This window comes from Notothenia rossii (assembly GCF_949606895.1).
Source record: "Notothenia rossii genome assembly, chromosome: 3".
Classification (NCBI taxonomy): Eukaryota; Metazoa; Chordata; class Actinopteri; order Perciformes; family Nototheniidae; genus Notothenia; species Notothenia rossii.
The window spans coordinates 64,533,960-64,547,852 of NC_136901.1; the positions used below are offsets into that span (position 1 = coordinate 64,533,960).

At 39.4% G+C, this 13,893-nt stretch overlaps 1 protein-coding gene across 7 annotated transcripts in view; it reads left to right on the forward strand.

Moving 5' to 3' along the window:
* Positions 1 to 561: 561 nt before the first annotated feature.
* Positions 562 to 13,893, forward strand: part of il1rapl2 (interleukin 1 receptor accessory protein-like 2) — a 565,814-nt gene continuing 552,482 nt past the window's right edge. For all 7 annotated transcript variants that reach the window (XM_079670815.1, XM_079670817.1, XM_079670818.1 and 4 more), the window contains exon 1: positions 562 to 2,052. The gene's annotated coding sequence lies outside the window, so the exon portion shown is untranslated. The remainder of the gene's footprint in view (positions 2,053 to 13,893) is intronic.

Here is a 13,893-nt window from a genome sequence, read left to right on the forward strand (position 1 = left end):
TTTTAACTTGATATTCTCATCTGTCAATTAAAATGAATGACGTGAAAGATGGAAACATCCCCCCATGTGTGTGTGTGTGTGTGTGTGTGTGTGTGTGTGTGTGTGTGTGTGTGTGTGTGTGTGTGTGTGTGTGTGTGTGTGTGTGTGTGTGTGTGTGTGTGTGTGTGTGTGTGTGTGTGTGTGTGTGTGTGTGTGTGTGTGCCTCGTGGTGCTGAAGGACAGCGCCCTTTACATGACCCATTCACTTCCATTGGAGTACTTCTCTCCAACAACACATCCTTGCACCTTTATCTAGGACAGGAAACTATCTGGCATCTAGGAAATATAAATATCAACATGTGCAGAGGAAGGATATTTCTTTAATTTATTTGTGCACACAGCCTCTGTATATGATCTCTCTCTCTCTCTGTCTCTCTCTCTCTCTCTCTCTCTCTCTCTCTCTCTCTCTCGCTCTCTCTCTCTCTCTCTCTCTCTCTCTCTCTCTCTCTCTCTCTCTCTCCACCCCTCTCCCTGGCTGCTCCGCGCACTCTGGTGGACTCTCAAGGCACTTTGGATAAAAGCCTCCGCAAAATGTGGCAGATTGGATGTCTCTTATCTGTCCTTGTGTGGTGAAGTATCTGAGGGAAACCAGTAAAGATACGTTATTATTTCTAGACTAAAGATCTTTCCCTCCTCTTTTCTTTCCAGTTATTTCGGCTAACGAGCCAAAAGTAGGGTTTCTCTTTTCTGGTTTTAATCACAGTAGCGGACTATTTCCTCCACATCTCTCCTTCTGTTCTGTCTATTCTGTTGCTGAGATCGAGTGCACCCAGCTTCTCTCCCTCCTCCTCCCCCCTTCTCTCCCACTCGCTGTGGAGGAGCACCATAAGAAGCATCTGAAGGCTTCGCGCTTTTCCTTCCGCTGCTGCTCCTGCGCTGAAGGATTTCCTAAAGTCATTCCAAGTGGACTTTCTGTGAGTGATTTTGGCACAGAAGTGCGGATCCAGGAGGGTAAAGCACTCTGACCTGGAAAGGACGTGTTTTTGGACAGAGAAGGAGAAAAGTAAAGGAGAGAAATGGAGAACACGCGTGGTATCTTATTTCCAAAGATGTCTTATCGGATGGATTAGGACGAAAAGAGCAGAAAAGACCTGAAGCTTTTCATTTCATATCTTCTATTTATATCTGGATATGGACTGCCGGCTGTAATCAATTTCTTAATTGACATTTGCAACCATACAACTTGGACTTGGTGTTGGATTTAAGACGAAAAATGGGGAAACCCTGCACTGCAGCTTCTGTAACATCTCCTCTTGATTGATTAATCGATTAATCAATATATTAACGACACCAACCTGCAAAGTGGGAGTCAATTAATCGATTATCTCATCATTAAGGTCGATCTATTTGCCAATTTGGCCCTCAAACCAAGAATAACCCTTTAATAAAACGTATAATAAAGTAAAAACAAATATTGATATCCCAAATGTATCATTGCAAATACAACATTACGTCTTCACACTCTGCAATAAATACATGTAAGAATACAACAAGGGCATAAAGTACCATAAAGTAGTCAAAGAATGAGCAAAAACTCGTAATTGACCCAACTATGTCCATTTGAAATCATTATAATAATGTAATAAGGATTGTTATAGCGCAAGTGCTTCGCGGGATTCCAGTTTGGAGATTGGAAGTTATTTTTGGCTGCGCAAAGTAGAGCGGCTCTTCCACACCAGTGCCCGGACAGAGACAGGCTGAACGCAGAGGTCTACCTACTGTTTTACACCCCGACCGAAACAGAGACACAAGAAAGGAGGAAAGATGCGTAGCTGCGGTTAATTGGAGCGGACTTGGAGTAGAGAGGGATTGTATTATTTTCTCAAGAAGCGAGACTTTCCTCTTTCAGGCTGTTAATCTCGTTTTTTTTGACAGAGAGAGAGAATGACAAACGACCTCTATCCTATTTAAAAGAAGACACTCGAGGAGAGAACCAGAGGTGGAATTATTTCGGCAACGACTGGTAAAGATTCTGCAGCTTGGATTCAGGATTAGTTACTCCAAAAACGCCAGGTAAGAGGATTTCACGGTCCGATTTTACGCACATGTGATGAGTTTACTTAATGTCTACTTGTGTACGTGAGAGAGTAATACAGAGATAGTTGTTATTCTCTTGGTCCGTGGGTGTATGTGAGAGGTGAGAGACCGATGGCACAGACCGTTTTTACGCACGAGTGATAAAGGGCTCGTGTGTCGTCTAATGGCATACGTGTCTGTGCATTAGTGAGAAGCCGAGAGCTGAATTTTGCTGGAAAATCAAGTCTTTATCACTTTGATTCGTCTGTTTTGGTCCTTGAATTCACCGTGAGGCCATAGGCTGCTCATTATTCATTCATCAAACTGCATGTGTTCGTATGAAGAAACATGAGTGCGCTAAAAGCCGGGTTTCATGGGTGAGAGGCATTCCCTCAAGGGGAGAGCAGCTGGAGCGATAAGCCGGAGATGTTTGTGGTGCAGGATAAATACAGCCGAAGTAAACTGTAGTTCTTTTTTTTTTTTGTGTGCTTATTTGGGATTTATAATGAGCCTATGCACATTTTACACATAGGAGCTAGGCACTCAAACTGAGGGAGACAAACTACAATGTTAAGTTGTCTCTTAAAGGTAGGTAGGTAAGAATGGAGTATGGAGAAACCAGCTCGAGTGCGCTAGAATTTGAAAGTACACAACCGGAAAAAATCTGCCCCTTCCTTCAGGCTTCCTTACAGAGCCCCTCCTGCAACACACACGAACGCGCACATGACCAATGAGGGCAGGAGATAGCACGAGATGAAAGGCTGACAGGCAGGTAGGCCATCCAGTTATTTTAGCCGGGTCGGCTCAGATGATTGGTCGTGCTTTTTACAGCGCTACGGCTTCCACAGATGACATTTTTTTATGTATTTATTGTCAAAGCATTAATGTATTCATTGCTATCGGGATGTTAAGAGCATTCCATGGAATATAACAACAAGTGTTTCTGAAGTGAATTACCTACCCTACCTTTAAGTCATTTTGCTTTTTTGTAGTTGTTTCATTACATTTCAACTAAGACTGAATCCCCAAAATAAGTACATTAGCATTTGGGGGTAGCTTAACAATATATATTTTTAAAAACACTAAAAGAAAGGGAGTAGCCTATAGTCATTGAAGCCTCCCTCAAAGTATTGGCTAAATGGTTTAAAAAATACTGCCGTGATGAAACGCCATATCATGGATTATCAAGGATTATTTCTGAAACAGTATGGAGCTCAAAGGCTTTCTCTCTTGCCGGTTATTCCACAAGGTGAGTTCCTTTTTATTTCCTGCTTCTTCACACACATGCTCTGTGCAGTACAGGTTAGCTCTGAGTGTAAACATGCACCGACCATATTACATCCAAAATAGTCGGGCATTGTTTCTGATAGCAACTTTCTGATAGTGCCGTGGGTCCGCATTTCCGATATTACGTCATATCGGACGCAAATCTGGATCATCTCCGTTGTACCCCCATTTTTAAAGATTTGAGTACGGAGGAAAAAAGAGAGGGTTTTATTTTCTGACGCTGCGTGAGTTCACTGACACACCGGGGACACATATTTATGTATAAAAGACATCAAAAAGTGCATTTTGCATGATAGGTCCCCTTTAAATATTGGATACATTGTTAACTAGTTACATAGCAAATAAGCAACATTTAGCTGCACTCGTTAGCTAAATGTAAGGGGTACATTTCTGAAATAGTTAATTTGCAGGTACTGTATAGGCAAATGGTTGAAATGGCTTTAAGTAATGTATACATTGTTAAAACTTCCAACTTAATATGACACTCTAAGTGTTGATTAATATGAGAACTGTGACCAAAGTGTCCTCAACATTGACCCTTCAAATGTATGAAAACTGCATTATATTGTAACAATGTCCACTATATCATGAAGAGTTCATATCCTGTCTGTTACGAGCTTGGAAGTTAACTCTGTTCAAAACCACTGCACTAAGACATGTTTACTGTCCCTTCAAAAAGCAACTGTGTCCGATTGGCCTGTTCAGTAATCTATCCATGCTTTCACATAAACTAATCTTCTTAATCATGCTCCATATATAACCAAAACCCTATAGACCGTTTACAAGAGTCAAGTTTGAATATATGTGTACAAACTTAGTCTCACACTGTGGTTATATAAATAACAAAGCTGTGAAATTATGCTCCAAGAATCCCATTGAGCCGGTCGACGTGAAGCACCTTTGGGTGAAAGGGTGCCGTTTTGGTTCCACTGTATAATTTTCCCATTTGTTCAAGTCTTCTCACACACAGACGCCGTTTGTCTGAGTGCTTTACAGCCCAGCAGGTGCTTTCTCTCCCTCCATTCCTCCCTCTCTTTTTTATCTCTGTGAGTGTGCGTAAAGAGAAAGAGAGATTGTGTGTTTGTGCAACGACAGAAAGAAAGTGTGCGTTTGTAGTGTAATGGTGTGTGTGTGAGAGGAAGACAGAGTGGATGTGTGCCTTCTAAACGTGTATGCCTGTGATACACTGCAACAGCAGGGCTTTCACACACACACCTACGCACACGGGAGGGAAGCGAGGGGTTTAATTATCTGGGCTGTTTAGCGACAAGGTGCGCATCAATCGTCAGATTGGAGTGGGAGCAGACTACCATCGGGGGCTGCAGGTGTGTGTGTGTGTGTGTGTGTGTGTGTGTGTGTATGTGTGTGTGTGTGTGTGTGTGTGTATGTGTGTGTGTGTGTGTGTGTGTGTGTGTGTGTGTGTGTGTGTGTGTGTGTGTGTGTGTGTGTGTGTGTGTGTGTGTGTGTGTGTGTTGATTTATAGTGTTAAGCTGCTGTCCTATAGATCTGACCAGTAGGTAGATGGACTGGCAGCAGAATGACTCCGTCACACCGACCAACATCGGCCATCTATTACAGGATGGGGAGGGGAGGGGGAGTGTACAGCAGGAATGGAGCGATAAGAGAGGATTAGAGAAAGAGAGGAGGCTAGTGTTCAAAGTATTCAGATCATTTACTTATGTTAGACCTTCAGTACACTTCCCCAATTCATAATTACCATTGAGACAATTATTTTTCGCATTACAAGTTTTGTAAAGAATGCAAATAATGTGCAATCTCAATAAATGTGTGCTAATTTGCCAATTATTTTCATAACAGACATCTGACAGTTGGAGTACAAATCCTTGACATATAGAGTTCAAGTTTTTTGCAGTGGGTATTTTCGATATATAAGCCACAAGCCAGTTTTCCCTGTGGTAACTTTTCTGACACCTCCTGCTTAAAACCCAAAAAGTCAGAAGGATCGTGAGGCCCCGCTTTCACGGTCTGTATTCATACTGAAAATCAAGATCAAGCGAGCTTTTGCCCTTCTGCTCCACGGGAGGTTTCTGTCCTCCCTGAGCTCGCCTTAGGACACCTGCGTTACCGTTTGACAGGTGTACCGCCCAAGTCAAACTCCCCACCTGCCACTATCTCTCAATAATGCAGTACTACTGTTATAAAAAATTCTTTTTTTGCCATGTTTTTAGGGATAGAATGTGATATGAAGGGGAGAGATTACTTGCTTTGAGTAAAAGAAACATTTTGAGAGATGTGGATATGTTTGTACTAAATGTTGGAATAAACTAGAGGTGAATACGGATAACATATTGAAACTTCCCCAGTTGATTACTGACATTAAGAAAACATGTATTTTTTTATTCAGGCATTGTCTAATGCTAACCTTAAGCAAGTTAAGTATAAATCTACAAACACAAATAGACAAAGCTACAGAAATCTGAAAGTTGGATAAAGCTTGTTTAAAGATTGTTGTTTAATTTATTTGTCGATATAAATTGAAGGTTTTTACAGCGGGGAATTTGGATGCATCATTTATCACGCCGCAAATGTTTATGTATCTTTTTATCACTTTATAAAGCAGAACATACAGACATAGAGTTGAAAAGAGTAAGTGGAGGTTTCTTGCTCGCTCAACAGTTTCTAAACATGTGGCTTAAAACCGGATAAAAAGTCACTTTACTCCTTTTTATTTTATTTAAGAGCTTATGGCATTCAACGACAATGCGCAAAGTTATTGCCATTAAAGGTGACCAAATCAATGCAAAGTTAATTTAATTAAAATTACAGATCTCCTTGAGTTTTATGATTTTTGTAAACAACTCAATATAAAGGAATCATAAGTCTACTCCTTGTTACACAATTGAATGTGTAAATGTAACATTGGCTGTTATTCTTTTATTTAAAAAAAATACTGTTTCCTAGAAAAAATTCTCCATTTAGAAGTAAATGTACATAAAGATATATTCTAAAATGACTAAATGTGATACAGTAGATCACATTACTGCTGGGTGTGGTCTGTGATGTCACCATGTCCTGGAGTACACCTGTACATCACTGCAGCAAGGTGAGAAACCAAACCACTGGAGGTCAGCAAAAACGAGATTGTAATTGGCTGGTTAGTTACTCTTTAAGAACAATGAGGTTCTTGATTAAATGAACATCAAAGAGAAGAAAAAAGAAGGCAGGAAATAGAGTAGGAAATGGCAGAGGGGACATAAACAAGGAAGAAGAAAGGGACGAGGAGAAACATTAGCTCAGTGCAGAGGGAGATGCTTCTGTTTTCTCTATTATAATTGCTCCTTGGTAAAACTAATCCATTTTGTCCCCCGGCGCTCCTGTGATATACCGAATCCCTGAGCCGTTGAAGTGCAGTGAACCAAATCAAAAATATAAAGTTCCTTCAAATATTTGAATCTTCCTTCCTGAGTGATCATCACACGAGTAAAAAACATCTCAGCGTAACTGCTGTGAAGTCGTATAGTTGATGTTTATTGATTTTTAAAACAATTACACTGGATCTGAAGTGATACATGTAAAGGGGAGGGATGAACTGAAAAACAAAACCGAGAATAAAGAGGATTTAACCTGTTAAGCCCCGGGGACCCTGTTTTTTTTTTTACAGGACACTGTGTCTCAGGGGATCTTAATATTTAAGAACCTATTAATGTGTTATACCAGATTAACGGAAATAATCTCAGCTAACTGACGATATAAACGATTTTTACCAAAACAAAACACAAGTCTCATAAGAAGCATCTAAATGACACCTTAGCGAAAAATGCTAACGGACATTGGCACAGAACTCAAGATAAAAGTACCCTTATTACTTATCGTAGCTGCACATACGAGATATCCGATTAAAACTGAGGTTCCACAGATTATTTAGGTATATAGTATCATCACTGAGTGATCCAAACTTGCGACAGGGGAAGCAAAGACAGACATCACAACACGTACCTTTACGTAGCTTCTAGGGAGATCGTCTCACCGTAGCTGTTAATCTGATCAAAAGACGTGTTCAATGGCATTAAAACGAGAAAAAACGTGGCTGAATCGGTTAATCCTTAGGTTGATAAAGTTTCTTGGCAATAATTGGAATTATTTATAATCCATAATTCCATTTTTATGTAAAAATCGCAGAACAAAAGTTAGCTGCTAATGGTAGCCACCAGAGTGGCTGCTGCTTCCTTTCTTGGCTATGCGGCAGTATAATACACACACATGACCAAATAAGGACTATGTGGGATTTCCCCTCGATTCCATTGGCTCTGACGGTTAGAAAGAGATGTCACATGTCAAAATCCAACAGGGGGAGCCAGAGATACGAAAAATCCACCCAAATGGCCCCAGAAGAGGTTTTTTTGTGCTAAATCTGTCAAATATCACTTGTTTTTGCATCAATCCTGATACAGGGTACTTATTATATGTTGTACTTTGGATTCCTAAAGCTTTTAGTCTACTAACCCATCATCCAAGGTTAGTTTTCACTATAAGTACAACCTATTCTTTGGACGGACACTATCCTTTACAGTTTTTTACCATGTTCAATCTGAATTTTCTTTAAAATAAGAAACATCTATATTGATTCTAACTTTTCTACATCCAACTGACAGGTTTATCATTACTTTGAGAAAAAAGATTATTAATTTAACCCTTTTAGAAGGGAAGATATGTTCATTTGTTCTGGGAATGTCATTTTCGAGCCTGAAACCTGAAAAACAGGCTCGGGGTTCTGATGTAGGAAGCTAGAGGGGGAGAAAAAAGAAGGATGAGGAGAAAATGGAATCGTTGAGGGAGGAGAGGAAATGGAGTGAATAAAGAAGGGATGACAGATTTAGAGACATGAGGACAGAGAGAAGAGAGAGAGAGATTCATAAATTGCGAAGGGGAAGACAAGGTGTGGAGAGGCACGGGAAATATACGAGAGGGGAAGAGTGGCTGAGAGGAAAGCAGGATGAACGGGGGAGAAAGAGGGAGAGGGAGGATGCTATTGAAGAGCAATAAGCTGCATTACTGTAGATTTGAAATATTGTAGATTCAGCCTGTTTGCAGCAATTATTCCTACTGCGTCCTAGTTTATGGATTCTTATACTGAAATCTGTAAGGAACTGCTAAATGAAAACTACAGACTTAACAAACCGTTTCCTCAAAAGCAGTAAGGAAGCATTACCTTCAGTAGGTGTCACTATGTTTTTTGTATTCCCATTAACAAAAAAACACCCCTCTTGGCCTAGTTTTTAAAAAACGGTTCCGGAGCTTTGGCGTACTAAAAGATCTTCCTCAGCAGATTGCATTTGTCCAGATTGCAGATGTAATTTCCAATTCCCTTTTTTTCGTGGTCCAAACTGGATTGAAATGTAACTATGTACAATTGTCATAGAAATTGGGTAAATGTACGTGCTCAAGACGATCACGTGATATGATCAAAAGCTCCAAAATATCTCAATTGAGCATACTTAATTCATATAGCACCTTTGGAAATGTAAATTACTGGATCCTCATGCATGTGACAATGCTAATGCTAATATGATATATTTTTTTCCCATGAATTTTACTACGAATGTCCAAGAAAATTACCAATCACTATACCAGTGAACAGAAAACGAGGTTGGGTTTAGGAAAACACGTTTGAATAACATGGTTAAGTTAAGGCAGCAATACAGCTATTGCTCCCTAGGTTGAGGAAAGGTTTGTGCTTTGGGTTTTTAATTGTTGGCGTTTCTTAACAATAGAAGTTACATTACAATTAAGTCAATGTTAACTTCCCATTTCACCTGGGAAACGAACTTTAGCACTCTTTAAACTAAGTCGTCTGTCATAGCTCATAGTTACGTTGAACGTATCTGAATTGATTACAAAAGTTATATTCGAATTGAGTAAGTGGGTTATTTACTTACAGTGTATTAGTTTTCATCTGTACAGGATTACTATAGGGGACAAGAACGGGCTCAACGAACATCCTGTCGACCTTTGAACCTCAACATTCCGAATGTTGCATTCATTGAAATGTCTAATTAGGATTTGACTGCTAATCCCCATTGGACAATGTTTAATGTCCTTTAAGCTAATATCCAATAATGGTAAAGACTAGTATGGGTTGAACATACCAGCTGTTTGATGAAAACAGAGTTACTCTGATTATACGTCTTCTGTTTTACATAGAAACCTCTGATCAGTTGTATGCATGCGTCTGGCATGTGTAATGCTATTATGACATGTGTATTGCAACATTTCAAAGAGCAATTCTGATCAAAGTGATGCCACACAATGTAGGAATCCTCACAATTCTGAGCATTTCTGGGATAATTTAATGTCATGCATACTGAGATGATCAAAGAGTCTTTATTTTTCTGTCATATGAAAGAAATTGCTCAATGGCATTTTGGCAAGAAGCAGAAAGATATTCAGCATGGTGGTTAATTGCATTTTCAATATCTGAGAAACTGAAAGCACACTTTGGTTATTTAATAATCGAAACTCACTAGAAGAGGCAAAGCCTTGCAAGAAAAAAAACAAAGATGAAGATGCAACCATCTTTTTCCTTTTAAATACAATTTTGTTAATGGACAACGACTTTGAAAAGATTCAGCCTGCTACCTGGAAACTGGTTGAATCCACAACATTTCAATGCAACCATGAAGAGAAACCAGTATCCACAAAGTCATGGCTACATGCAAACAACAAGCCCCCAATAGAACCAGAGCATATTTCAAATTCAATATTTTTCAATGAGGGATCTTTAGAGTTGCAGTTAGTCAGATTTCTTTACCTTTGTACGGAGCCACACACACTTTTAAGTGTGTGAAATCTCAGGTGAAGAAAGTCTTTATTGGCCTTGATGGGCTGCTGCTCTGTCAATATTGGTAAAGAAAGTCTAAATAAGCTGTTTTATTGAAATTGGAAGCCTTTTAAGTGAAATGTTACTTCGCTTTTTCAATTGGAATCCATGGAAATGTTAGTCAGTAGGACTGCCCCCTATCATTGATTAGTCGAATCATTCTAGTATAGCCAGAACTTGCTTAGTTGATTTTCTTACAGGTGGTTGTGGGTTATATATTTGAATGGTGATATAGCAAAAAACGTCAGACCCTCAAAGTATGATAAACTCCAGGGTTTACGAACACCAGAGATAGATGCACTATATCAACCTAGAGCATATTTTAGACACACCGTTGTGGAGAAAATGCACCAACAAGTGGATCCCAACATCCCTGACCGAACCAAGTTTATAACAAAAAGCATACTATAAGGAACAAATAATAAAATCTTTCTTTTGGCCTTCAAAATCCCCTTCCGTTATAATACATCTGACTCAGGTACAATGGTAGTTACTTACCATGTCTTGCCAATCTACAGAACATTCCGCCTCGGTTTGAATTGCTTCCACTTCCACTTTTACTACAATGTTTGTTATATAATTGTTTTGGTGCCTCTAGGTCAGTTCCCATTTCTGCGGAGGTCAAACGCAGCGAGGAAAGCGCCCTGCAGCTGATAAGGATTCAGTGATTCAGTGTCTTGCTCATAGTCAGCAGGGTGGGTGCTGACATGAGGCTTTGAACAAAGATCATCCAGTTGAAGGTTGATGTGCTCCACACAACCACCTCTGACTTGGGGTTTGTGCGAGCGATTGCTGATTTACAGTAGATTGACTAACTTCAACACAAAAAGTTTTTGACGTGATGAAAGTATGGATGTGCTATCAACCTTGCCTCCAATGGGACAACACACTTTGTACCCTTCATGCATTATTACCAGACTTTCAGCAAGTGTCATTAAGCTACGAAGTTTAGTGTTTCTTCTCCCTGAAAGTAGACACCAGTGTCCCTCGCAGCATTACTCATCCTGCCAGTCACAGCGTCTGAATTGCAGCTATTAACTGTCCTTGTGTAAGACATTCTGGTCGCAGGGCTCCTTCTGGCGCGTCTTCACTTGACAAAAGAGGCAATATGCTTTAATGAGACTGGATCCCAGAGTGAGAGGACATATTTCTTCAGTGTCCTGGGTAGGACAAGTTGAAGAAAAAAACCATGGCTTCGAAGCAACACCAAAGTAGTTAATCTCCTGGCTGGCTTTCTGGAGTTTAACAAACTAAATCTGTTCTGCCTTTAAACCCTCAATCTAAACAAGCAACAATATACTTTCACAGGGCATACCTAATACAATGGAGATTTGTTGTCACAGTGCTGTATAAGCTCAAAACTATTTTTGAGTGAAAGGATTTAGAAAGTACAAACCCTGAGCAAGCATAAAGCTTATTTCACCGTATTTGAATTAGATCATTCTACAATCCAGGCGGAAAAATTGGGTATTCCAAGAAGCTTTATGTGTTGAGAGAGGACGTATTTTGAAGACATTGATCTAAATAACTGGGATAATATGATTTTCTTGATACAGAAACAGAATATGTGAGTGCATCTACATGTACAACACTTCATGAATTTCTAATGTTTCTCTTGTGTGCAAAAGGCGAAAAGGTCTTTTGGGATTGAACTGAGACCTTGCGTAACACAACACACTAATTTATCTGTTATAATAATTGATGCGATGCTTGTTGACCGTGTATGTCTTTGCGGGTCGGTGTGGTTGGTGACAGGGGGGGGGGGGGGCGCAAGGGAGGATTTTGCCCCCATCAAACAGAAACACACATCAGTAGTGATGGGAGCAAGGCCAGTCCTGTGCCTGTAAGGAACACATCACAGCTCAGATAATCCAGACTCAACCGAGCATGATCTCACGCACACACACACGCAAATACTCATACAGAGCAACAATATACTTATATGTATCAAATGATATCTATTTCTTCATCTATATTCATAAGACATCACATTAAATATTCATGAATAAACCATTGGATACTTGTCTTTACCAAATAATACAGTAGTATAGGTCATTTGATCAAACAGCTGACAGTTCAACAACCTATACTTTCTTAAAAAGGTCTTACATATACTGATTGTTCTCTCTGGACAAAACAAGGTCACGAGTCATTTTCAGTCATGTTGTGTAACTCTATGGATCACAATACCCCTGACTCCAACAGATAACATCTTCCCAATATCAATGTCAGTAAACACAGGACTTTCACCCAGGGGAACACTTTTTCCATCCTGTGTTAAACTAATACAGTCTTATTTTAGGTTACCCAATATAGGTGATTGTCTTACCATGATCTTTACCTAAATCCAACCTAGTTAGTGTTGCCCAAACCCAAAACCAGTTGTTTTATTTGATTTCACAATGTCTAGCTTGTACACCAACCTGTGATTATCGCTTCTGAAAAGGTCTTGCAGTTGTACAATTGATTGTCCTATAAGTCACCAGTCATTGTTCAGCTATGGTAGTGTATCCCATTAACTTTAACAGATAATGTTTAACCAATATAAATGTAAATAAACAAATTACTTTAAACTTGAAGTCCATTTTCCGTGTTCCGGGTCAAACTGAAACGGATGTATACAAAGTAACCCAATCAATCTTAATCCAACCCATTATCTTTACCTTAACCTATTCCAGGAGTTTTGTTTCCTAAAACTTAAACAAGTTTATTTTAATTCACAATGTTAAGGTTGTGTTTAAAACTACAACTGTTAAGTTACAAATTCAATTTAGCAGATTTTGTAGGTAAAGGTTCCACATTTTGCCCCATCCAAACCATTCAATATGTGTCATTTTGGGAGCAAGATGGTGACTTTGGCAGGGGGGTTGTGTGGTTGTCTACCAATTGGAAGCATGGGGGTTCAATGCCAGCCCCTGCAGTCTACATGTGAATATGTTCTTGGGCAAGACACTTAACCCAAAGTTGCCACTGATGGCATTGGCGGTGTGTGAGCAAGTGTGAATTGTGAATGCTGTATTGCAGGGGTATTCAACTAAAATTCAACGAGGTCCAGTTTGAGAAAATCTCCCCATGCTAAGGTCCGGAACATCAAAATGTCTAACTTGCTTTATGAATTAGTGTGATATACATTGAAGTAGCCTGTAGCTTTATCAACATCTGCATGTAATCAACAACTGACTGCCAATCAAATAAAGAAAGTACAATTCAAAAACAACAATATGTATTGTCAATTAACATTGAATTATAGAGATGTACAGTAAATACTGTGGATATGTGTAATGTTCCTCTCGGGCTGCATTTAAAAATAAAATAGAGAAAATAAATAAAATAGCTTTTGAAAATATGTGCATCTTAAAAGTGTTTAATTTTAGATAAATAAAATAAAGTGTAGCAGCAGCTTGAGTTTCCCTTTTTCTTTGTTAACCGTTTCACATCATGACTTAACAGTTGCAGACGATTATAGAACAATATCAGTCTTTACACATTATAACAATTTAACAATTTAAAAGTTTCTCTTTCTTTCCCTCTTATATTGCAGTCCCTCACTCATCTCTTCTTCTGTGTTTCTCTCCCTGTATCGCTCACTCGTCTCTTTCGACCCCTTTTGGCGGCGATTAAAATAGAATCACCCCGTAAAAATTGAAATCCCCTATTAATGTATTGATTATAGGTCCGGGTCCGTATAGGTCGGCGTCTGGGTCCGGATCCGG